The sequence below is a fragment of the Oryx dammah genome, unplaced genomic scaffold (genome assembly GCF_014754425.2).
Source record: "Oryx dammah isolate SB20612 unplaced genomic scaffold, SCBI_Odam_1.1 HiC_scaffold_25, whole genome shotgun sequence".
Taxonomy (NCBI): Eukaryota; Metazoa; Chordata; class Mammalia; order Artiodactyla; family Bovidae; genus Oryx; species Oryx dammah.
The window spans coordinates 6,512,141-6,536,468 of record NW_024070209.1 but is presented as its reverse complement, the minus strand read 5'-3'; the positions used below and the strand labels follow the sequence as shown (position 1 = coordinate 6,536,468).

Below are 24,328 nucleotides of genomic sequence, written 5' to 3'. Positions count from 1 at the left end.
GCTCACCCCCTTCACCTCTGCACAGGTGCTCTCACCCCCTTCACCTCCACACAGGTGCTCACCCCCCTCACCTCCACACAGGTGCTCACCCCCCCTACCCCCCCCCACAGGTTCTCACCCCCCTCACCTCCACACAGGTGCTCTCACCCCCATCACCTCTGCACAGATGCTCTCACCCCCTTCACTTCCACACAGGTGCTGCAACTGGGAAGTGGTAGCTAAAGAGATTCAGCGCCCCTTTCTTCTCCAAGTGCCCACTCTTCGCTGGAATCTAACTAGCTGCCTGCAAAGTGAGACCGTCTCGGGGGGAAGGGCTGACCCCCTCTCACACCTGTACCCCAGCACCCCACTGACAGCCACACAAAGATGCCGCAGCAATCTTGCTGGATGTCTGGGCGGGAGCGAAGTCTCAGGTGGAGCACTGGAGAAGATGGAGCACCACCATCTCCCTGATCTACGAAACCACAGAAAAGTATGAGGAAAATCGTCTAATGACAGCAAACCCCCCACATCTTGATTTACAAGTGAAAAGACACCCGTGTTGCCACAAGAGCACCTGATCTTCTACAGCAAGGTCACAAAACACAAATGCCTCACTTTATAACTCCAGTCACTACTGCTTCACCAGCACTTGTTTCCTGGAGTTCAGACAATTCCTAAGATTGAAAGGTGGTTCTTTGGAGTCAGTCTAGTCTCTATCTAAGTGCCAACAAGGTGAAAGACTCCATTTTGAGCTAAAAAAAAAAACACACACAAAAAAAAATCTGTATTATTCTAATAGTATTTGAGCCTGCCCTGCCACCACTTTTTTTTTTTTTTAAGCAGAGCATCTTATCTATTGACAGTTTGTATATAGGCATCTCTTTGTCTGGGAGTCAGCTCTTAAAGAACCTAGAGGGCATGAAAACCCCAAAATATTTTAATGGCTTAAGTGAAATGGAGTCTAAATTTTTATTTTTTTTAAAGGGAATGAAAGAAAAAGCTCAGTTGATTCTCCCTTTCACAGACCAAGCCAGTCCACTAAGGTTGAAGAATTCCAGACAGCAAACTGGGAGGAAATGCCAAGGAGATGGTGTCATGCGAGACTCCACATGGAAAAGGGAAATGGGTAAGACCTCTTTCTAGGAGAAAATGCCCACGGAAACCCAAGGATGCAAACTATTCAAACAGAGCAAAGTCTAGCCTGAGCTAATGAGCCTCTGCAGGCCACTGAAAGCTAAACCCAGAACTCTCGAGCATCTGAAGTGAAAATTACAACAACCTTTTCAATGTCCAGTTTCCACGAGATCAATTTGAGCCCAGAGAACGTGTCGCCCGAGGGGTGTGATCATCTCTGACCTCTGCCAGGTTTCCCAGGCGTCTTCCTTCCTCCTTCTGGATCACGTGCGTGCATGCTAAGCCGCTTCCCCTTGGGCTGCAGCCCACCAGGCTCCTCCGTCCATGGGGATTCTCCAGGCAAGAACACTGGAGTGGGCTACTGTGCTGTCCTCCAGGGGATCTTCCCTGCCCAGGGATCAAACCTGCGTCTCTTGTGTCTCCTGCGTTGGGAGGGGGGTCTTTACCATCAGCGCCACCTGAGAAGCCCACTGGCGCACACGTTTCATTCTAAGAGGAGGAGCAATCACAGTGAAGCTGTGGCATCGGGCAGTGTGAAGGTGATCACGGGAGAGTGGCTGGAAAAGCCAAGCCCTGGGAGTACCTACCTGAACTGAAGCATAAAATAAACGCAGAACACGCCAACCCTGACAATGTCCAGGGAGTCCCCAAACCCCTTTTCAAATAAAGTATGTAAGTAAGATGGCTCTTGTTAACAACAATTCTGACACACGGATAGCTCTGATTTATCACCGTCCAAGAATGGAGGGCTCCACGACTAGATTCACCACTAGAAAAACTATTTTCAAAGTTCTGTTTTTCCATGGAGTTTGTTTTAAATGACCTATCACTACCACGTCTGTTTACTGAACAAAAGCCTTTGGACTGTGTTCAAGTCTTGATTTTCACCACGTGCAAGCTACCGATCACTTTTCTACAGATCCGATCTACTTACAATTATTAATTACCAGGAAGGTGTTCTCAAATTTTATGGAAAGAAAGAGAAACAGACACTATATTCAGCATTTTTTTACATCTTGTACAAAGTATTCTGAGGTTCCCAACAGAAGATGAGGTTAAAAAAAAAAAAAAAGTTTGCGGTTTAGTCACTCAGTCATGTCTGACTCTTTTTGCGACCCCATGGACTGCAGCCCTCCAGGCTCCTCTGTCCATGAAATTTCCCAGGCAAGAATACTGGAGTGGGTTGCCATTCCTTCATGATTTATTAAGGTTATATCATTTTATTTTTTTCACTAATGATGCAAAGAGTTTATATCCTCCCATACTGACAGATAAAAACACATACGCTAAGGCCAAAGCTTATATTCGTAAATGGTGCTTACAGACAAATTTCAATCATCACAATGGCAATTTAGTTATTTAATGCAACCACTAATGGAATGTCACCCATAAAATCTAAGCATTTATATCACAAAACCAGAGTTATATTCAGTGGACATGCATTAATAATCTATACAATTTAACCTTATACCAGAAAAGGAAATGAATACAAAGTCTCCTTTGCTATTTATTTGGTGGCTTTCAAATTTTCTGACACATATTACCAAAAAAAAAAAAAAAAAACCTGTATAAAACAGATTTTAAACATTATCAATAAAATCGTAAATTAAAAAAAAGCCTTTAAGTTTTCATTTTGGGGTGAAGATTATCATTATTTCAAAAAGTACCTGTCAAACTGTAATTATTCCAATGACTTTCTGTATACAACATCAACGTATAAAGCAAAGTCCTAAGGCTCTTTATGCACTAAGTTTTCCACGTGAAAGAAGTTTCCCTCTGTTTTATATCCGGTACAAAATATTCTGAGGTTACCAACAGAAGATGATCTAAAAAGATAAAATCTGTTGTTGTTTAGTCATGTGTCCTTTAAAAAGTCCAACAAACCCATCACACTCTGCACAAAGTTAAAAAAAAGAAGAATAAATAGCAACAGCACTCAGGACCTTCCCCCCAAACAACCCAGCGAGTAAATATTGACATGAACAGTTTCCAGAACACAGCAGGATAGCCTGCAAGTGAGGGAAGCCGGGCAGTGGTCAGACACACTTGTGACAGAGGAGGGGCCCCAGCAGACACAGCTCGGACCTCAGTCCATCACCACCCGCCTCTTTACCCCAGACTTTCAACACCGTTGCAACAGTCTCTCTCAGCCGCTAGGAGGCAGGTGCTGGTGCTGCCAGCAGCAAAACAACAAGAGTTTAGATGAGCAGGCATCCACGATTCCCTCTTAGCTTTAAGGAGCCTTGTGTTAAGGCTTATGCTGAAATCGAAGCAGCACTGGGATCTTGAGTTCATCACATCAAGGTGTGTTCACGGCCCTTCTGACACACAGCTGACTCAGAAACAGGGGGAAGTGATGCACACAACTCTGCCTTTAACTGAAAACGACCAGACCTTTCTACTCAAAATTATCCACTGTAGTGCGCTTACTTGAAAGAAACCTCATCAACACAATGGAACAGCCTCTCCTAACACCATCTCAACCAGAAACACGACTGAACAGTCTCTCAGAGAGGAGCAGAGCCCAGGAAACTTCTCTCATGTGCCCAGAAAGCCTGGGTACAAAGCCCAGCTCAGCCCATCCCAGCCACGCTCACTGTGCGCGGGTCCATCAGTGAAGTCGAGAGGCCCTCAGCAACCTGAGCCCATGGAGCATGGAGCCAGCAGCACAGCAGGGACACACCCAGGCCCCCCAGGCCATCAACCAAGAAGGGGCCCAGGCTGTGTCTACAGCTCAAGCACGGAAGTGTGCGCACGGAGAAATATATCCCCTCCAACAGGAAATGCTGAGTTGTATAATTCCATAGTCATGTACAAATGTGAGAGTTGGACCATTAAGAAGGCTGAGCACTGAAGAATTGATGCTCTCAAACTATGGTGCTGGAGAAGACTCCTGAGAGTCCCTTGGACTGCAGAGATCAAACCAGTCAATCCTAAAGGAACTCAATCCTGAAGATTCACTGGAAGGACTGATGTTGAAGCTGAAACTCCAATACTTTGGCCACCTGATGCAAAGAGCTGACTCACTGGGAAAGACCCTGATGCTGGGAAAGATTGAAGGGCAGGAGGAGAAGAGGGCAGCAGAGGATGAGATAGTTGGATGGCATCCCGGCTCAACTGATATGAGTTTAAGCAAATTCTGGGAGACAGTGAAGGACAGGGAAGCCTGGCGTGTTGCAGTCCGTGGGGTCGCACTGAACAACAAATTTTAATCCCTCTTTCCTACTAAAGAAGAGGCCTCAGTAAGAGTGTGCTACAAACAGATCCTTCTCGGAGGTTAATGGCAAGGCTCAGAGGTTAACCGGCTGATTTAACATACACAATTAAGTTTTAAGTCCTTTCATGACACATTTAATTGTTCTCATGATAATTTTAAAGAATCCCCCTCAAAAATTTGCAAACAGGTCCATAACAGGATCTGAATTAGAAATGAACGCTTTACTTCTTAGTTAGAAGAAAGCACACTAAAACTGTTGAAAAAGAAAAGCAGAAGGGTGATGGGGAAATGCCCTAGGTTGAAATTTCTGGTTCTGGAGCAAAAGACTTTGCAAACCTACAGCTCAGATTAACAGATCAGAAGGGCCAAGAGAAAAAAGTCACCTGCAATGTGAGGCTAGAAGAGAAGGGGGCGACAGAGGATGAGATGGCTGGACGGCACCAACTCAATGGACCGTGAGTTTGAGCAAACTGCAGGAAATAGTGAAAGACAGGGGAGCCTGGCGTGCTGCAGTCCATGGGGTCACAAAGAGTCGGACACGACTCAGTCACTGAACAACAACAAAATGTGAGCATCGTGCTATGAATAAAGCTGCCCAGACAGGCACAAAGCTAGGGGGCAGTCACTACAGACAGATGTGCACGTCGCCCAGGGAAAGAGCAGGCAGACAGCAAGCCACCCCGTCCAGCAGTCCCTGGAGCCCAAACCAAGGCCCCGACAGGCTGGCCCCTTCCAAGAGGAAGACCACTCCCCAGGACTCTGCACCACTGAAGCATCTTTCCCACTAACAGGCGCCTGTGTTTAACAAGGAGACATAAAAAGGCAGATGAGGAGGAGCCAGGGGAGAAAGGATTCATGCAGAACAATCTGCAAAAAATTGCAGTTTGCAGACACAGGGATGAGGCGCAAAGGGTCGTGCTCTGGAGTTTCTGTTCCCTGGACCGCGCTCCCGGGTGAGGACGGTGGCCGGGTGGGGGCTGGGAGTAACAACAAGCATGAAAGGAGCAGAGGCCAGGCCGGCCTCCCCACTCCGGACCTCTGAGGACTATTTATTCCCAGCGCCGGTCATGAGAACTCAGTCTGCATGACACACAAAGGGCCTTTACTAGGAAGTCCACAAGGGAACCTTTAAGGATGCTAGCTTAGAATTGAGCATTTTTCACTCTGCTCTTAAAAAAACAGGCATCAACACAGCAAATTAAATTTTAAAAAAGCATTTGACAAAACTTCCTCATTAGTGATTAGTGTTATTTGTTGTTGTTCAGCCACTAAGTCGTGTCCGATTCTTTGTAACCCCAGACTGCAGCTCGCCAGGCTCCCCTACCCTCCACTATCTCCCAGAGTTGCTGAAACTCATGTCCAATGAGTCAGTGATGCTATCTAATCATCTCATCCTCTGCCACCCCTTTCTCCTCTTGCCTTCAATCTTTCCCAGCATTGAGGTTTCTTCCATTGAGTTGACTCTCTGCATCAGGTGGCCAAAGTAATGTTTACTCACGAGTGAGTCCCAAATCTAGCCAGTAAGGTCCACGCTGCACTGGGTTTTCTGAGCAAACACCGTATTCCTAAGGGTGCGGCCACTCAGTGGCATGAATGTCTCATCTAAGCAGGTTCACTGGACAAAGGACAGTCACCTTAAACTCCTGGAGCAAGGCATCAATCAGTGAAGACAATGCACGTGGCAGGCAAGCCACCGGGTTTCTGTGGCCATGATAAACACTGTCCTGTAACTGGCCCACCCCAACCGTGTTCACAACCCCCTCCATTCCTGCACAAATCGTCATCAACAAAAGTCAGCTGGTGAGGACTGAGGGGACGTTGTTCCCTTTAGAACCAGCCAACAGGCCACCACACATTCCATGGCTTTGTTGAATCCACTCTGCTTAGTGGAAACAGATCAACAATGCTTTTCCCAACTGAGAGCCTCCAGTATACCGTGACCAGGACAGAATCAGGTGGCTCTAGACCTGCCTGCCAGTGCAGGAGATGTAAGAGACGTGGGTTCGATCCCTGGGTGGGGCAGATCTCCTGGAGAAGGAAATGGACACTCCAGTATTCTTGTCTGGAGAATTCCATGGACAGAGCAACCTGGTGGGTTACAGTCCATGGGTTCGCAAAGAGTGGGACATGACTGAAGTGATGGAGCACGAACGACGCGCAGCCAGGGCCTGAAGCTGAGAGATGACCTGCGGGTTCTCTCCACCCTTGAGAGCAAGCCCACATCTACTCAAACAGAAGATGCAGACAGCATCGGATGCTCACCCAACACCGGGAAAACAAAAGCAATGAACTAACTGAACCTTTCCCATTAACAGAAAAAAATTCAGAGGGCCACACACACCTGGCTGGTCAACTGCCCCTCCTCTTCACTTCACCAGAAACGGGAACCAACAATAAAGCTCCACCCCCACAAGACACTGTTGCCTCAACCTTCTGTGGTTTAAAGAGTTAAATCATCTTGGTGCGAATGGCCCTTAACTCTTTAAACCACATTTAATCAGTTATGCACCTGTCTTAAAAAGATGCATAACTGATTAGATCCATAGCAATCACCCAAATCCCTTAGTTTGTTGGCAATTTCTATTATGAGTATTGCTGCAAATAAATGGACTGCCTTCTAGACTGGACCTTGGAAATGTTTTCACTGGATATCTTACAGTCACACGTTTGGGTTAAACAAACCTCAAGTGGATCCTTGCAGACAAAACTGTCTGGAAGGAATAACACATAGAAATGCTAAAAGTGGGGACTCCCTGGTAGCCCAGCGGTTAAGAATCCACCTTCCATTGCATGGGGCATGGGTCTGATCCCTGGTCAGGGAACTAAGATCTACATGCCACACAGCACAGCCAAGAAAAAATAAGAAAAATGAAATAGAAGTCTAAAATAAAATGCTCGAAGTGGTCTATCTACTTGTTAAAACCCACACCCCTGCTGCATAATAAACCCCAGGATGTCAGTGACTTGACATCTCAGGATCCAGAACCTCCATAAAGAAGATGGATACGGACCCTGCTTCACCAAGTCCTCGGGGAATGTGTTTCCACGGCCTCCTGTGACCAGCACAGTGAGAATGCTTCTGTGCAAAATGCCAAAGGCACATTTCAAAAACTCTTATTTCCAACAAAGACTTGCTTTGAAAGAGCCTGGGGGTGTTGGCGGGAGTGTGCGCTGAAGAGACTGTTTTCATCAGAGGCTGATTTGGGAAAGCGGGTGAGTTTAACAAGGAAATCAGAGCTCTGCCACTGACCAGCTCTACAGAAGCTCAGGCAAACTGAAAAAGCATCTCAAAGCCTCAGTTTCATCATCTACATAAAAAATGGAAATAATAAGAGTGCTCAGCTCCTGGCATTAACTGGAGGGACTGGATGAAATAGCGTGTACAAGGAAGTTCCACTGCTGCAGCTAAGTGACTCCTGGCAGGCACAAGACATGCAGCAAATGCGGGCCACTGTCACCATTTACTCTGCAGCAGGCACAGGGCTGGCAGTGTCCTGCAACACCAGGGGCAAAGCTGCTGCTGTACCCAGAGCAGGAGCCTGCCACCCACAGAAAGAGTTCTGGAACTGACATGGTTTCACGGTCGGATGCAGGGCAGTGACGACCATACAAAACTCTCAGTACAGTTTAGGGGATGAACTTGCATTCCAACTCTGAACCTTCAAGTCCACGACCACAGACAGCTAACTGATTAACCTTGCTGAAAGCCTCCCGTCTTCTCTCGGGCTACATGGGGACCCAGATCACAAGACGCGAGCGAATCCCCACTGGCGACAGCACCAGCGCAGCACCTGGCTCGGTACACGGGGCATCGCTTTCTTTCCTTCCTCCTCCTCCCTGGAACTTCCTAATGCCAGTGCCTCTGGCACAAGGCGTGAGCTTGTCAACCCTGATAATCAGAACCTGGGCAGGGTGTTCTACGAAGAAGAAAGGGACCTGAGAGAAATGCAGGCTGGTGTAGGGCGTGGCACTCTGCCCTGAGCCAAGAATGAAACAGCACACAGTTGGACAAACGAGATAAATGAGAGGAGTCTGTCAGCCTGTCAGATAAGAACAGGAAGCTCTGAGAAGCTAACTGTTCAATAAAAGCCTGGCTGGGGTACTGTGAACACAGCCTGAGAACTTTAAACCTGTGTGGTCATGTGGTTCTTCCGGGGCTGTTTGTTTTATTACTACTGACAGTCAACTTATCTTTCACTCACAGACCAGGCTCAGTACCTCGGGGTGACGGCATGTCATAAAACTTTAAAGTCCAAGGGAAAATTAATTTGAACCCACTTTACAACCCTGAGGTATGAGATGATTGGATGGCATCACCAACTCAATGGACATGAATTTGAGCAAACTCCAGGAGATGGTGAAGGACAGGGAAGCCTGGCGTGCTGCAGGCCATGGGGTTGCAAAGAGTCAGACACAACTGAGCAACTGAATAACCACCCTGGAAGGGAGGGAGGTTCAGAAGAAAAGATAACAGAGAACACAGAGAGAACCAAACCCCACAGAGCCTGGGAAGTGCTGTTTTCCGGGAGGACAGTCGCAGGCTGGCTTGCCAGACCCTGGGTCACCTGTCCTGGGAGGAGATGGTAAGCCACCAGCCCGGTGAGGACAGCTGACGTCTGCCTTCCATCGGCTCCTCCAGGACCACACAGAGGTGGGGTCTGGTGTGTGTGGAAAGTGTGTAAGTGGGCGTGATACTCACTTCTGAGGGGCTCAAGGTTCAACAGCCAGTGACGAAAAGCAGCTTGAAGGTACCTGTTGAATCAGTTCCATATAGGTATCCCAACCACCCTTACCCCCTCCACCGTTCACCCCCTTATTGCCCAAATTCACCCTCTTATTGCCCAAATTGCACTCAAGTCCCTCCAACCCCACTCTGGGAAAGCTGGGTAAGAAAGCCGCTCAGCTGTGCCCGACTCTTTGTGACCCCACCGGGCTGCAGCCCACCAGGCCCCTCTGCTCATGGGCTTCTCCAGGCAAGAATACTGGAATGGACTGCCACGTCCTTCCTTCAGGGGATCTCCTCGGCCCAAGGATGGAGCCTGAGTCTCTTGCATTGCAGGTGGACTCTTTACCCTCTGAGTCACCAGGGAACCCCCATGTAAGAAAGAAGATTTTTTAAAAAGAAAGAAAAAAGACTCTGGGAAAAAAGAGATGCCTCCTCCTCTGTGCCCGTCTCTCCCTCGCTGTCCAAGTAAGGACCTGAGAGGGAAGGACCAGTGCTCTGACATCCCTCGTGGAAGCACCAGGCCAGGGAGCTGGTCCCCAGGGAGGACGGTGCCTCCAGAGAAGTCCCGACCACAGGCCACTCAAGCCTGACAAACGGTATCCGCCCCCAGCCCAGCCAAACCATGGGTTGTTCCCAGAAATGTGCTTTGAGCCTGTGCTATTTAAAGACCTAAAATCAGTCCCACAGACACACCCCAGACACGGCGCTGCTGACCCCTCGAGGCCCAGAGCGGGCCAGGCGTGGCTGGGCTTTGGGGCAATGAAGAGAATGCCCAGACCCCCATTAAGGCACCCGGACACCGAAGGCGCTGCTCACAAAGGTCCTCCTCCTGAGAGGCCACAGGGCAAGCGCCTCATCTTCACTGCACCCGGTACAGAAACGTCAGTGGTAGCTGCCTACCCCTCAACTCCGCAGGCAAGCCCTGGCCTGCAGACGCCTAGCCCGGCCCTGTCTTGCTGTGGGGCCTGCCCACAGGCCACAACACAGTCCATGGCTCCCACCATGGCCTGCAGACCTGGCCCTTTCTCCCGGGAGGGTGTAGAGGTTGCACCTCTTTCACTGCAAAGCACTGCACCACAAGCACCTTCAGTCTGATGACCTGCAGATAATTCTCGCTGGGTAGAACTCTCTTTGAAGCTGCGAATGTTTTTCTCCAACCAGTGGGTCAAGCCGCAAATCAAAAAGCAAGAAAAAAAACCAAAGAAAACACAGCCTCCATCAGCTACAAACTAGCAGGCCTGCCTCTCAGGAAAAGAGGAAATCTTCCAAAGTGACCTGGGTAGAAGTGACAGGGTGACCAGGGCAACAGCCCCACCAACACCTCTGCTGTGGGCAGCTGACATGGAACTTCAGACACACGCAAACCTGGGCACCCAACCAGGATCGTACACGTCCTAAGAGAACCGATGCCCCTCACATCCATCCTCAGCATCTCATCCACCTGCAACCGCCTGTGGTCAGGCCCCTCCCACACCAAGGACGAGTCACCTGTCTTCTCACACACGCCAGTCCCGGGGACAGTTCCAAAACCTCTGAGCAGCCCTTCACACCCACACAGCATCACTGACTGTTTCCCACCACCTGCTCCCTTTGTCCCCTGAGATCTGAACACCTGGAAAGGCCGTGCCTCACACAGCAGGGTCCCTCTAAGTTTCTGCTGATTGGCCACAGGGACGTCAGGAACTGGCCCATCGAGTCTCTCATCTGAGCCCTGCTCTGCAGACTGGCTAAACCACGTTGTCTCTTGGTCCCCAGGCAAGAATGGGATACAGCCCGGGAACACGGACAGCCAGTCTCCTGACCAAGTATTCTGTCTCCCAGTTTATTTACAAAAACAAACGGGGAGCATGCCTACAAAGCTGGGATTCTTCCTAATATATTCTACTGCAATTCTTCAGTTTCTGAAATTTGCTTTCTCCTTTCCTATTTCTGTGATCTTTGTGCTCCGTCATCGAATAAGAATGTGACTGTGGGTTCCTGTTGAAGACGGAGGGCTCACTTGCTGGCTCAGTCCTAAAGAATCCATCTGCAGTGCAGGAAATGCGGGTTCAATCCTTGGGTCAGGAAGGTCCCCTGCAGAAGGAAATGGCAACTCACTCCAGTATTCTTGCCTGGGCAACCTCATGGACAGAGGAGCCATGTGGGCTACAGTCTATGGGGTCATGAAAGAGTCGGACACAACTAAACACACACACACAACTGACTTCCCTGCAGGAAAGCCGTGACTGAAGCCCTGCTATGCTTCCCAATGCAACAGCAGGGCAGCGAGACAGGCACAGAGACATGATGGGAGGCCACTGGACCCCAGAAGCAGGTGCTGGGCAGCCCACGGGGCCGCGGGCAGGTGGAGGGCCCCGGGTATGGGACTTGGGAGAGGAAGAGGCCTGGGCACTGGCAGTGTGTCCCCTCCTCTTCCTGAAGCTGCCCTGCGGACCCTGGACAGATCCCCTCACGACTTGCTCCTAAAAGCGGTCTCCCAACTGCAGCCCAAGTCCAGCATCAAGAAATGGTAAACACAGGAACTTCCCTGATGGCCCACTGGCCAAGTTTCCATGCTCCAGTCCAGGCGGCCCAGGTTCGATCCTTGCTCAGGGAACTACATCCCACGTGCCACAACTAAAGATCCCAAGTACCACAACTAAGACCCGAGCACAGCCTAAATAAATAATTTCTTAAGCGTCAAACATAAAGGAAGTGGACCTAGCAAGGGTCTTCCATAAATTTCTCATCTGACAGTAAATAACTAATTTCAATCCCAAAGTCGAACAGCAGCAACTGGTTTTTTTTATTACATTTGTGTGCTCTCACAAGGGAAATACCTGAGCATGTGTTACTCCCATGCACGCACAGGTGCACACACAGGCGCATTCCTGTGACTACAAGCTATTTAAGGCGGTTGTACAAACATGGGAACCGACTCTGCCCAGTTTTGAACGACTTCACTTAGTGGACTCCAGACTCTTATTCGGAAGTCAAACAGCAGGATCCATTATTTACACGTTATTTACATGCAATACCACCAACTTTCTCTAGAAACCCCCTAGAACACTAAGATGCTCTGCTTTCCACTCAAGACTCAGGCTGTAGCTGCTCCTCTGAACTAGATGATCTAGAAAACATATAATACATACAACATTTTGCTGTTGTTCAGTTGTGTCCAACTCTCTAAGACCCCATGGACAGCCCCAGGCCAGGCTTCCCTGCCCTTCACTACCTCCTGGAGTTTGCTCAAACTCATGCCCATTGAGTCGGTGATGCCATCCAACCATCTCATCCTCTGAAGTCCCCTTCTCCTCCCGCACTCAATCTTTCCCAGCATCAGGGTCTTTTCCAGTGAGTTGGCTTTTTGCATCAGGTGGCCAGAGTACTGGAGCTTTAGCTTTAGCATCAGTTCTTCCAATGAATATTCAGGGTTGATTTCCTTTAGGATGGACTGGTTGGATCTCCTTGCAGTCCAAGGGACTTTCAAGAGTCTTCTCCAGCATCACAGTTCAAAAGCATCAATTCTTTGGTGCTGAGGCTTCTTTATGGTCCAGCTCTCATATCCACACATGACTACTGGAAAAACCATCGCTTTGATTATACAGACCTTGGTCAGCAAAGTGATGTCTCTGCTTTTTAATTCGCTATCTAGGTTTGTCATAGCTTTTCCCAATGTACTAAAAAGATATCAAAAGTCCCTCCTCTTCCCCAAAGACACTAACTTCACTCCAAGCTTGAACAGAGCTACGATGTCTCTCGAGGTTCCAGGTGCTTGTAAAGCATCTCCCAATAGCACCACAGGACCACGGGCTGCCAGGCAAGTGAGACTCTCCTTGGTGTTTCCAGTCATTTCCAAAGGCTGCTGCAAACACTGACCAAGCCCACATTACGCTCCAAACGTGGCACATCCAGGAATGAAATGACATTCAGGGGTGTTTTGTTTGTTGGTTAGTTTGTTCACTTCCTCAGTCAACTTTTCTAGTTCTTCAGCAAGGCTTAGAAGGGGGTAAAAAAAATCAAAGGAAGACAGATGAGGCTGCTGGAAGATTCAGAATCCAAGATTCTGTCCCAACTGAGCTGTTTGTCTGTGGTCCCCACTCTGCAGACTGTCTCTAATTAGAAGGTGGGAAACTGTTCCTTTAAATAAGTCTTTAATCAGGCCACGCTTGAAATGCCTCCTTGTGCCACGGGCACCTAACCCCTCACTCTCCCTTCTCAAACCCAGCAGAAGCAGACACTGATTCTGACCGAGAGTGTGTGTGTGAAAGCGGCCCCTGGACGAGTCTTCAGATTTCTCTCCTGGGTTCATCCGAAACTCTTTTTCGGATGCCAACACCAAAATGTGCTGGTGGGAAAGGGTGGGACATAGGACATAATGTTTACATACAAAGGGAGCTGCTGCTAACAAAAAGCCCTCTGAGTAAAACCTGGGTTCTTCAATGCTTTAGCAACAATACATCCCATGCTAGAAGTCTCAAGTGTCTGATAAACAATTGGAGAAAGAAAAAAATTAAAAACAAGATAAAGTTGCTAGTCGCTTGGTCGTGTCCGACTCTTTGCGACCCCATGAACTACAGCCCACCAGGCTCCTCTATTCATGGGATTTCTTAGGCAGGTTACCATTTCCTTCTCCAGGGGATCTTCCTAACCCAGGGATCAAACCCAGGTCTCCCGCACTGGCGGGTGGATTCTTTACCACTGAGGCACCAGGGAAGCCCTCATTTTAATAGTTTAAATTTCCCTAAATAAATATTTATAGTTAAAAGGCATAGTCTAAAATGTAGAAGATTCCTAAAACAGCATTTTTACAGTAAGCTCTCATCTTGCAGTAAGGAAAGTTACCCCATCAAATTAAATCCCAGGATAGGATGTACTAACCAGCTCTTTATCCATGAGAAGCAGTCAATTCTCCTGAATATAATATACATTATGGCGGCAGACTGACAAAAGTGAAAGTGTGTTTGACACTTGGTTGTGTCTGACTCTTTGCCACCCCATGGACTGCAGCCCACCAGGCTCCTCCGCCCCTGGGCTTCTCCAGGCAAGAGCACTGGAGTGGGGTGCCATTCCCTTCTCCAGGGGATCTTCTTGACCCAGGGATCCAACCCAGGTCTCCTGCATTGCAGGCAGATTCTTTACCAGTGAGCCACCGGGGAAGTCCCAGATCAACAAATCAAGCCACAAACAAAGCCATTTCTGAAACTCAGAAAAGATGAAACGAGTTTCTTACAAGTGCTGTGAAACAGTGAACCCCGTATTCATCCACCGTACCAACAATAAAAATATCAGTATACAATTTTATTCAATGAGAAGACGAAAACAAAGGATACATGAAAACTGGATTTCAAGCAATCTGGCCTGAATGTAGATGCCAGGCAGTAGAAACAGCAGGGAAAGCAGCTGGGGGCGGGGGCATCGCAATAAGAATCTGAGGGATACGCCCACTTAGGAGGGGAAAAAAGCAGGCAACACAAGTGGGCGGAGGGCACGCTCACACCCCAGGGCTCTGCCTGCCAAGTTAGTGGTTCCAGAAATCAACCTAGTTCACAACCAGAAGGACTGTTCTAACCACTCTCACACACAAGTGCTCAGGTCTACACACACCCTGCCCTGATATTTGGAATGCACTTCAGACCACAGCTTCAAAAAACCCCCTGTGAGTGAGTGGCTGAGTGAGCAAGTGCGCGTGTGTGGCACTCCAAGTTTAGACACATCAGAGAGTTACGTACACAGTGGTAACTACGTAACTCGGCAGATACTCAGGATTCACAGTCAGCTGTGGATTCTCTTTGCTGTTGTTCAGTCACTCAGTGGCATCTTTGCGAACCCAAGGACTGCAGGATGCCAGTCTTCCCTGTCCTTCACCATCTCCTGGAGTTTACTCAAACTCATGTTCACTGAGTCTATGATGCCATCCAACCATCTCATCCTCCGTCGCCCCATTACTTTTCTTTTTACCTGGAATGAATGAGCACTGTGTGAGAACAAGACACCCTCACTCTGCTCACCAGCACTGTTATGCAGGAGGGAGGAGGGAAGCAATATTCCTGGGAAGGAGAGGGTGTACTTTCGCTTTTTTCTATCACTGGCTACTCCCCTGACTCAACCTATTTTATAACGTGAAACCTTACTACAAGAGATAACTTGGTGACACGTAATCTGAAACCACATATCTATACAGGCTGCATTTGCTACATTTCATATTCAAAGAAGACGCAAATAAACCGAAGGAACACACCCTCAAGTATTTTTTTCCACTAATCAAGTCCCAACTTGGTCTCACCCTATTTCAATCTGCTATACTAGCTCCTCATTTGATGAACGACTATTTAAAAAGTAGTGTTACACTAGCAACAGAGTGAAATTAAAACTTTTCTAGAGAACCTAGAACTCTTCTCACCAAAAAAGTTACTAAATAAACTTCTGCCGATCTCTGAAAAACTGACAACTCAGAATAACTCATTTCCTGCCTTTTTCAAATAACTGAGGTTTCAGGGGTTCAGAATCACATGCTCACTACCCTGCAGTTTCAAGACACCCAACTTTGCTCTTGGATGGCATTACTGACTCAATGGACATGAATCTGAGCAAACTCCAGGAGAGAGTGGAAGACAGGGAAGCCTGGCGTGCTGCAGTCCATGGGGTGGCAAAGAGCTGGACACGACTCAGCAACTGAAAAACAGCAGCAACTTTGCTCTTAGAAGCAATGAGATCAGCAAAGAGTGGATGATCAGAAAATGCCACCTGCACCCACTCTAGGGTGACATCAGAGCCACCAGGGCCACGCTCGGCTGTGAGGTGCATGGGGGCGCAGGGCAAAGGCCACGGGCCAGCTCAGACCTCTTCACCTCCTCACAGAAAGCTCAGGAACATCCGAATCCGTGCTGATGGGGAAAATATCCACCCCTCCCTGTATAAAACGAAAGAGTCAAAACTGCAAAGCTTACACTAGAACAGCGTTAAGAGTCCACGAGCGTCCTTGACTCTCAGACCCTTCATTTTTTCCTTAAACGCTTTACAGCCTCCGTTGAGAGCAGTAACCTCCACTGGCCTCAGTCTTCTCATCTGCTCTATAGGACTAACAGCTAAAAGGGTATTCTCGGGGCAAAACCCTCAGCATAGCGTTTGGCTCACAAACACTCACATGCTGCAATCACCGCTATTATTATCAGCCACAGGAAAGGAAAGCAGGGCTGAGGGCAGAACTGTTTCCACTTCCACAAGACAACAAGATTTTCTCAACAGACACGTTTCCTTCTCCTTCCTCTAAAAATAAGGCTCTTTTCAAAGCAAATAAGGGACAGGGCTTTGCTGATGCTGACAGTGCAAAGTGAGAAAACTAATCTCTATCTGCAAATATTTATTTTCCCATTTGAGGTCGACACTCCCTCCCATCTTTGCAGGGAGCTGGAAAAGAGAGTCTACCGCAGGCATCGGGGTCAAAGAGCACCCTTCAAGTCCTGGAGACTTCCTTCACTGGCCAGAGATGGCGAATGACCTTAACCATGTGGGGCTCCAATTTAGATAAGACACTGGAGGCTCCGGACAATAAAGTAGGCTTTCAACTGAAGGGCCAAGGGACGATACATCAAGGTGATGATATAGATCACTGGAAGCCAAAGACGTGAGAGGCACCGTGTTGAAGGCTCCGCAGTCAGGCTGGTGGGTGTCCTGGGGTCCCCAGAGAACACAGGATAGGCCAGAGGCCCAGGCATGCGGAGGGAGAAGGACTTTGCCAACAGAGGTTCACGGGGCCTCTTCACTTACAGGTTAGGAGGCAGAAACCACCTCTGATAGGGCCCAGCCTTGTTCCCCAACACGTCCACAGCTGACCCCTCAAATAAACCTGGAAGCGATCAGCAATTCTTAACTGTCCGCGTGAATTCTGAATTCATTTCTGGAGTTTAAATAACTTACAGACAAATTCTCCTACCTGGCCATGTTGTAAAGGAAACAAGTTTTCAGAGTCAGGTTTATTTTTTTAACCTTGAGTCCACAGAGTTTATGAAAGGTAAATCTATATAATAAACCCAAATTCAATAAGGCACCGAGTGTTCAGACTGAGAAAGCAGCAGGCACCCTCCAGGGAACTTAAAATCACAACTCAGAACCAGAGGCACAGCGCACCCACTGTTACAGGAGGGTGTGCGCGCTTTGTCATTAAGTCCAGTCCTTACAACCCCGTGGACTGGAGCCCACCAGGCTCCTCTGTCCGTGGGATCTCCCAGGCAAGAGTACTGCAGTGGGTTGCCATTTCCTCCTCTAGGGGATCTTCCTAACCCAGGGATCAAACCCATTATCTCCTGTGTCTCCTGCATCAGCAGGTGGATTCTTTACCCACTGAGCTGTACCCTCTGCTTTATTAAACTGTACTGAATTATTACAAAAGTAAAGCGCAAAAAAGCAAAAACAACCCTTTAAAATCAAATGCTATTTCAGGGGAAGAAACATTAGGACTCCTATCCGTGAAGAAGGTAATGTTTTCACTTCTATACTATATGAACTGTCTCCACACGTGTGTTTTCTCTGGGGTCACCCATGCTGTCCACTGAAGAGACAGAGGCAGCGCGTTCTTGAGAGAGAAGCAGCTCCCAGAGCCAAGGGGAAGCACTGGGGCTGGAGCTCACGGCAGCGGGACCCAGGGCCACACGGAAATTGATGCACCTCGCTGGAGGCCCACCATCCTGACCTCATGTGTCTGCTTAATTACAGAACAGCAGCTCTGTGCATGGAAGGAATCACCATGCTGACCACCAGCTGATTTGAGAGTCACTGCAATGGGCCACTACCTGCCAACTTTTGGGCTTCCAGGGTGGCGCTAGTGGTAAAGAACTCGTCTGCAATGCAAGAGACATAAGAGACATGGGTTCAATCCCTAGGTCAGGAAGATCCCCTGGAGGAGGGCATGGCAACCCACTCCAGTATTTTTGCCTGGGAAATCCCATTGACAGAGGAGCCTGGCAGGCTATAGTCCACGAGGTCACATGACTCAGACAGGAGTCAGTCCATGAATCGGACGTGACTGAACTGACTTAGCACGCATGCACACGGAGTCACTAGGGGAAGCCTGTCCAGGGGCCATGAGTGCGGCCTCCTGTCCTGCCTCCTCCGGGGCCAGGTACCATCACAGAATCTGCGCACCTGGGCTAAGGCCACAGGAAAAGCACAGTCAGGCAGATGTCCTACCAGCCAAGACGGCCAGCAGCCAGCAGACAACACACACACACACCCCATCTCAACCCCACCTTGTCTACACTAACAAAGACCCCCCTCCTTGGCTGCTCTGAGCTTCTTCTCAACTAGGCCTGTGGAGCCTGAACAAACACTAGCATCACGTCTAACAGCTCAAGGACACATCCTGAGGAAGACCCTGTCCCCCCCCCCAACTGAAAAGCACCTGCCTGAGAAAACTCCAGCTGCAAAGAGAACTGACTATTCAGCCAAGGCCTGGAGAGTGGGCCTGTCCTGGGCTCCGAGGGAGGGTGGGAGCCGAGTTCAGAAAGCACTGGTCAGGAGCTCCATGGACCCACCCCCACCTGCTGGACTTCAGAGAGGGCCCACTCACCCCTTCCTGACCCCTCATTCTCTTTAAATTAACTTCTTTATTTTGGCTGTGCTGGGCCTTTATTGCTAGATGTGCGCTTCTTCTAGTTGTGGCAAGCAAGGGCTACTCTCTAGTTGTGATGCATGGGATCATCCCAGACCAGAGATCGAACCCATGTCCTCTGCACCGGCTGGTAGATTCTTAACCACTGAACCACCAGAGAAGTCCTCATTCTCCTTTTAAAATGCCCGGTCACTTCTGTAAAAACTGAGGTCCCGTTCATGCTGGACTCTTTTCCTTGTAGTCACACCCGTTATTAGAGATCAAAGTCTGTTCTGACCACTTCAGCGTCTGGCTCCATTCACCCCTGACGATCCTCACCACCTCACACAACAGGTATGATTGTGACGAACCCTGATTCACAGCTGAAAGATGAGCCCTGGAGTTCAGTCTCTTTCCCAAGGTCACTGCCCATCTGGTGGCAGTCCAGGTGGTCACCTTTCCTCCCCACCAGTCCTCTAACCTACATCAGCCCAAGGACAGGACAACCGGGGAAGCAGGGGCTGAGACAGCAAAGGAAGGTGGTTAGACATTGCACAGGACAGCAGGCGCCGGATCAGGTCCCCAGGGCACGCCAACATCAGGGAAGGAGGGTACAGGGAGAAGACAGAGTCGAGACGTCTAAAAAAAAAAAAAAAATCACTGAACCGGAAAAACCTTCTGCTGATCATTATCCTGTTTCTTTCACTCTACGAATCTCAAAGCACTAAATCGTCTCCCAGAGGCAACTACTATCAATTCTGTTCAACTGAAACTGACTTTAATTGCCCTATATAAAAAAAGGCATCCTGCTGCCTTTTTGTCAATCAGCGTGTAAGTTACTGCTCTGCCTGTTCTGACCAAAGGCACTTCTTGCTCAGGATGCCGGGTCAAGGATGTCTTTATCCCTCTGGCTGGCCTGTGCTTGCGAGAAGCCCAAGTGAATTCCTGGTCAGAAGGTGATGTTCTAATTCCTGTGATTTGGTGGATTAAGAGAGGACCCAGGTTTATGCCACTATTCCTTGGTGTTAGTCTTTATCTGGGGGTATATCTTAGCGACTTCAGAAAAGAAGCAGAAAAAATGAGCAGAGCAGGCAGGGCCATTGCTGACTTGTCAGTGAATGGATCTTCCCTAGCGATGAGTGGGCATGTGGTCCAGGGGAGCCCTGAGTCCACCCCAGTCCAGGTCAGCTCACCCCACCACCCACGAGCTGTGTGACGCCGGCACAGTGGCGCACGGGATCAACAAATACTCGTCTGTGGCATTCCTTTCCCATTTCCATTCGTTACTGGTCAACTCTGGAAAAGCGCAGAAAAGGTTCCAGGACACTAATCTAAATGAAGGAGCAAGTCATGCGGCAGCCTGGATGGGAGGGCGTTTGGGGAGAACAGATACATGCATACGTACGGCTGAGTCCCTTAGCTGCGCACCTGAAACCGTCTCAATACTGTTAATGGGCTACATACCCCAGTACAAAATAAACAGTTACAAAAGAAAAACAAAAAAAAAAAAGATAAATGAAGGAGCAACAAGAGAGGAGGCATAAGTGAGGCCTGAATGGTCGTGAGTAAGGAGAAAAGACAGGCTTTTTCCTTTTCAAATTTTCTTTCACCTGAGTCACCTGTCTCAGACACAGCCTCCCGCCTGGAGCAAGTCCCAGGGGGCGGCAGAGAAAGAAGACTCGCCCGCAGTCTAATGTGCGTGCTCACTGGCATGCTTTACGGGGCGCCACGCAGCCCAGCCCGCAGGCTGCTCCAGGCCGGTCCCCGTCCAGATCTCTTCTGAACATTCCCCAACCTCACACTCAGATCCATGAATGAGATGTATTAGTAAGAGGAAACTCACACGATGTTAGTGACAGGGGGAGAAAGCTCATAGTACATAAGGCTTCCCTGCTGGCTCAGTCTGTAAAGAATCCGCGTGCAGTGCAGGAGACCTGGGTTCGATCCCTGGGTTTGATCCCTGGAGAAACGAATGGCAACCCACTCCAGTACTCCTGCCTGGAAAATCCCGTGGACAGAGGAGCCTCGCAGGCTACGGTTCATGGGGTCACAAGAGGTGCTCATGACTTAGTGACTAAACCACTACCACAACTTCAAGTCATCTGGACCAGTAACGTACATTCATTAAGTTCTTTGGAACCACGGAACCAACTTAATTTAATCCAAGAATTAAAAAGAGGATCCGGCTCATCTCATCACCCCAGGGAGGATGGCCGCTTATCACCGCAGCACTAAAGCACAGCCCTGACCCCACTTCGCATCTCCCAGGGGCCCAACGCAGTTCACAACCCAGGGAAATGCACACCCCCACTGCAAGAAAGGACCCTGGATACCTTCCAGGTGACACATCATTTCACAAGATTAAGCTCTGTTAGTGGCTTTATCATCTGGGCTTCACGGGTTTGTCATGATGACTAACTTCTCACAATCAAAACTCCAAATTGCCCAATGGACCTTTCTTCCTGTGTGCGGACAGCTCAGGATGGCGCAGTCAGGCACGCTGAAGTGTGAGAGTATACACATGAGCTGTCAGGAGAGAGGAAGGGAGGAAGTGGGGAGGGGGGAGAAGGGAAACGAGGAGAGGGGCTGATTAAACTTTTTGATGCCAGGACTCACCTTACTTTTATTTTAGTGGATATCTTTCTCTAGTGTTCTTTCAGCCAACAAACCTGTGCTAAGCACCCACCAGGGACACAGTGCTGTAAGTGTCCGGCACCAAGTCTGAAGCCCTCAGAGTGCTGACATCCTGGAGGGGGGTGTCATCCCATCCATTCAGCAAAGTGTGAGCAGGGGCACCAAGTTAGAGCGAGCACTGGGGGGTCACTGCAAAGGAGTTTCAACCAGGAAAAATAACATATTTTATACACTCTTCTGAATGACTGAAGGTCTGCAATGAACAGCATGAGTTACTCTAATGTGCTGGAGGTGAATTCAGAACACATAAGGACCAGGTATGTGACAGGCCAGGGAAAGTGATCCTTCTCTTAAACAAACCAAGAGAGTCCACCAGCAAATGTGAAAACGCAGCTCTGCCAAGTGCCATGACAGCAAGTGCTCAGAGCACATGTCCGTGACCAGGACCCAGTTGAGGGCATCGGGGCAAGATGGGTGGGGGTCCTGAGTGTCTGGCAGATGGCAGCGGGACGAGGAGACCAGTGTGGTGGGAACACAGCAGTGAAGAGGGACCCTGGCATCTGGCAGAGCCTGGCCTGAGAGTCACATTAGCACCTGGATCCCATGAGTGATGGGCAACCACTGACAGAGGGTGACACCATCCGTGTCTTGTTCTGAACATATTCCTCCAGTTGAGCTGCAGAGAACAGATCAGATGCTCTCAGGGAAGCTGGTTAGAATGAAGGCACCTGCTGGCCGCTGTGTGAACCAGTGGGAAGGAACTGTGGTGCTGGAGAAGACTCCTGAGAGTCCCTTGGACAGCAAGGAGATCAAACCAGTTCATCGTAAAGGAAATCAACCCTGAGTGCTCACTGGAAGAACTAATGCTGAAGCTCCAATACTTTGGCCACGTGATGTGAAAAGCGGACTCACTGGAAAAGACCCTGATGCTGGGAAAGATTCAGGGTAGGAGGAAAAGGGAGCAACAGAGGACGAGATGCTTAGATAACATCAGCAACTCAATGGACATGAATCTAAGCAAACTGTGGGAGATGGTGAAGGATACGGAAGCCTGGCATGCTACAGTTGACGGGGTCACAAAGTTAGACACAACTTAGCAAATGAACAAGAACAGCAGCAGTTCTAGGATTTTTAGCTTTGAACGGATTTGATATCAACGTGCTTTTGGTGGAGTCAAACACCTGCAAATAGCAGGCTTCCAGAAGGTGTAACAGGTGTAAATCCAAGTGTCTATTCCATTTCTGGTTCCCATTCCAACAGCATCCTCGCTGGTCTCTCTGCCTTCAGCCACACTCCACCCCATGCCATCTGCCTTCTGCAGATGGAGCATTCTTCCCAAGTACAAACTTCTCCCACTTCAAAGCCTTCATCCTGTAACTTCAGGACGAAGCCTGAATTCCCTGGCTGAAATGCTCAGGGCCTCCTAAGGGCTACTAGCCCTGCCTACCTTTCTGCCTCGGCACTGCCCCACCCACCAAGGAATGACTAAGGGTGACGTAGAGTGTTCTGGGAAATGTTTACTTCAAAACCTACACATTTTTCATCTGACCTCAGCAGGAAACCCAAGTACAGAAATAACGCAAGTGGTGCCCAGTTGGTACCCTGGCCAGGCTATGCAAGAGGCCTCCTGCTCAGCCATTGTCTGAGAGATAAAGACCCTTCCCCTCTGCCAACTATCTTGGGTCTAGCACAGAGATAAAGATAAACAGGGCCAAACCAATTAAATTTTGCCCCAGAGACCCCATCTGTGCAAGAATGCCCCTATAATCCCATCACCCCCCCATTTCTGACCTAGAACCTCCAACCTAAGCCCTCCTCAGTGCCATCATAATGGGATCTTCTATATGCATTGTTCAGTTGCTCAGTTATGTTCAACTCTTTGCAACCCCATGGACCGCAGCACACCAGGCTTCCCTGTCCTTCACCATTTCTTGGAGTCTGCTCAAATTCATGTTCATTGAGTCGATCATGCCATCCAACCATGATGCCATCCAACCATCTCATCCTCTGTCGTCCCCTTCTCCTCCACCCCTCAATCTTTCCCAGCATCAGGATCTTTTCCGATGAGTCAGCTCTTCACATCAGGTGGCCAAGGTATTGGAGTGTCAGCTTCAGCATCAGTTCTTCCAAAGAATGAATATTCAGGGTTGATTTCCTTTAGGATGGACTGATTTGATCTCCTTGCTGTCCAAGGGACTCTCAAGAGTCTTCTCCAGCACCACAGTTGGAAAACATCTATTGTTCGGCGTTCAGCCTTCTTTACCTTGTTTAAACAGCAACTGAAACCCAGCCGCTACACCACATATCTGTGTGCTAAGCCTTTTGCTGTATGTATATAAAGGGAACACAGAGAACTTCAGTGCTGGACAAAGACATTCTGGTTCTGGCCTGGGAGAGGCAAGGTGGCACTTCAGCCTGGTGCCTTCTCTGAACATCACTCCGGCCACAAACACAAGTCCAAAGCTGACTGAGCCTGGCACTTCTGACCCCTATCCCTTCCCCGAGGGGCCATGGAAGCTCAACTGTCTCACTAGAAACACCCTGAGTGTCTGGGATGCTGAGGATGCTACCCCAGGCTTTATTTCAGCTCCAGCCAAACACAGCGTGACCGTGCTGTTCCCTGAACAGTGTAACCCGTGCACAGACCCAAAACCTCTCTCCCTAGGCAGCCCAGGAAGGCCAGCAGGGAAGCAGGGGAGAGAGCAATCAGGTGGCCCTCTGCAGGCGGGGCCACAGGAGCGTGGGGAGGGCAGGCAGCCCTGAGAGCGACGCCCGGGTCTCCCCAAGCCCCCCACGCCCTGTGTGCCTGGCAAATCAGTGATGGCTGAACCGGAGCAGGAGCACAGGCACCACAGAATGGAATGGGGAGGAGAAAACACACACTGCGTGCGTATGCATGAATCCTGCACGACTGTGTGACAAGGCTAACTGTGATGCTGTAAGTAAACTGCCTGATGGTTGGACTAAATTATCACTCAGCACAAGAGCCGACTCCCTGGAAAAGACCCTGATGCTGGGCAAGATGGAGAGCAGGAGAAGGGGACGACAGAGGGCAGGACGGTTGGAT

The 24,328-nt window shown here is 49.2% G+C and overlaps 1 protein-coding gene and 1 long non-coding RNA gene across 51 annotated transcripts in view; both read right to left on the bottom strand.

Moving 5' to 3' along the window:
- The window catches only part of LOC120883609, a 236-nt gene extending 141 nt beyond the window's left edge, over positions 1-95 (bottom strand). The window contains exon 1 of the long non-coding RNA XR_005725821.1: positions 16-95. This is a non-coding gene — a long non-coding RNA (uncharacterized LOC120883609). The remainder of the gene's footprint in view (positions 1-15) is intronic.
- MAP4K4 (mitogen-activated protein kinase kinase kinase kinase 4) overlaps positions 1-24,328 on the bottom strand; it is a 152,256-nt gene that overhangs the window by 100,680 nt on the left and 27,248 nt on the right. The gene's annotated exons all lie outside the window — the stretch shown is intronic.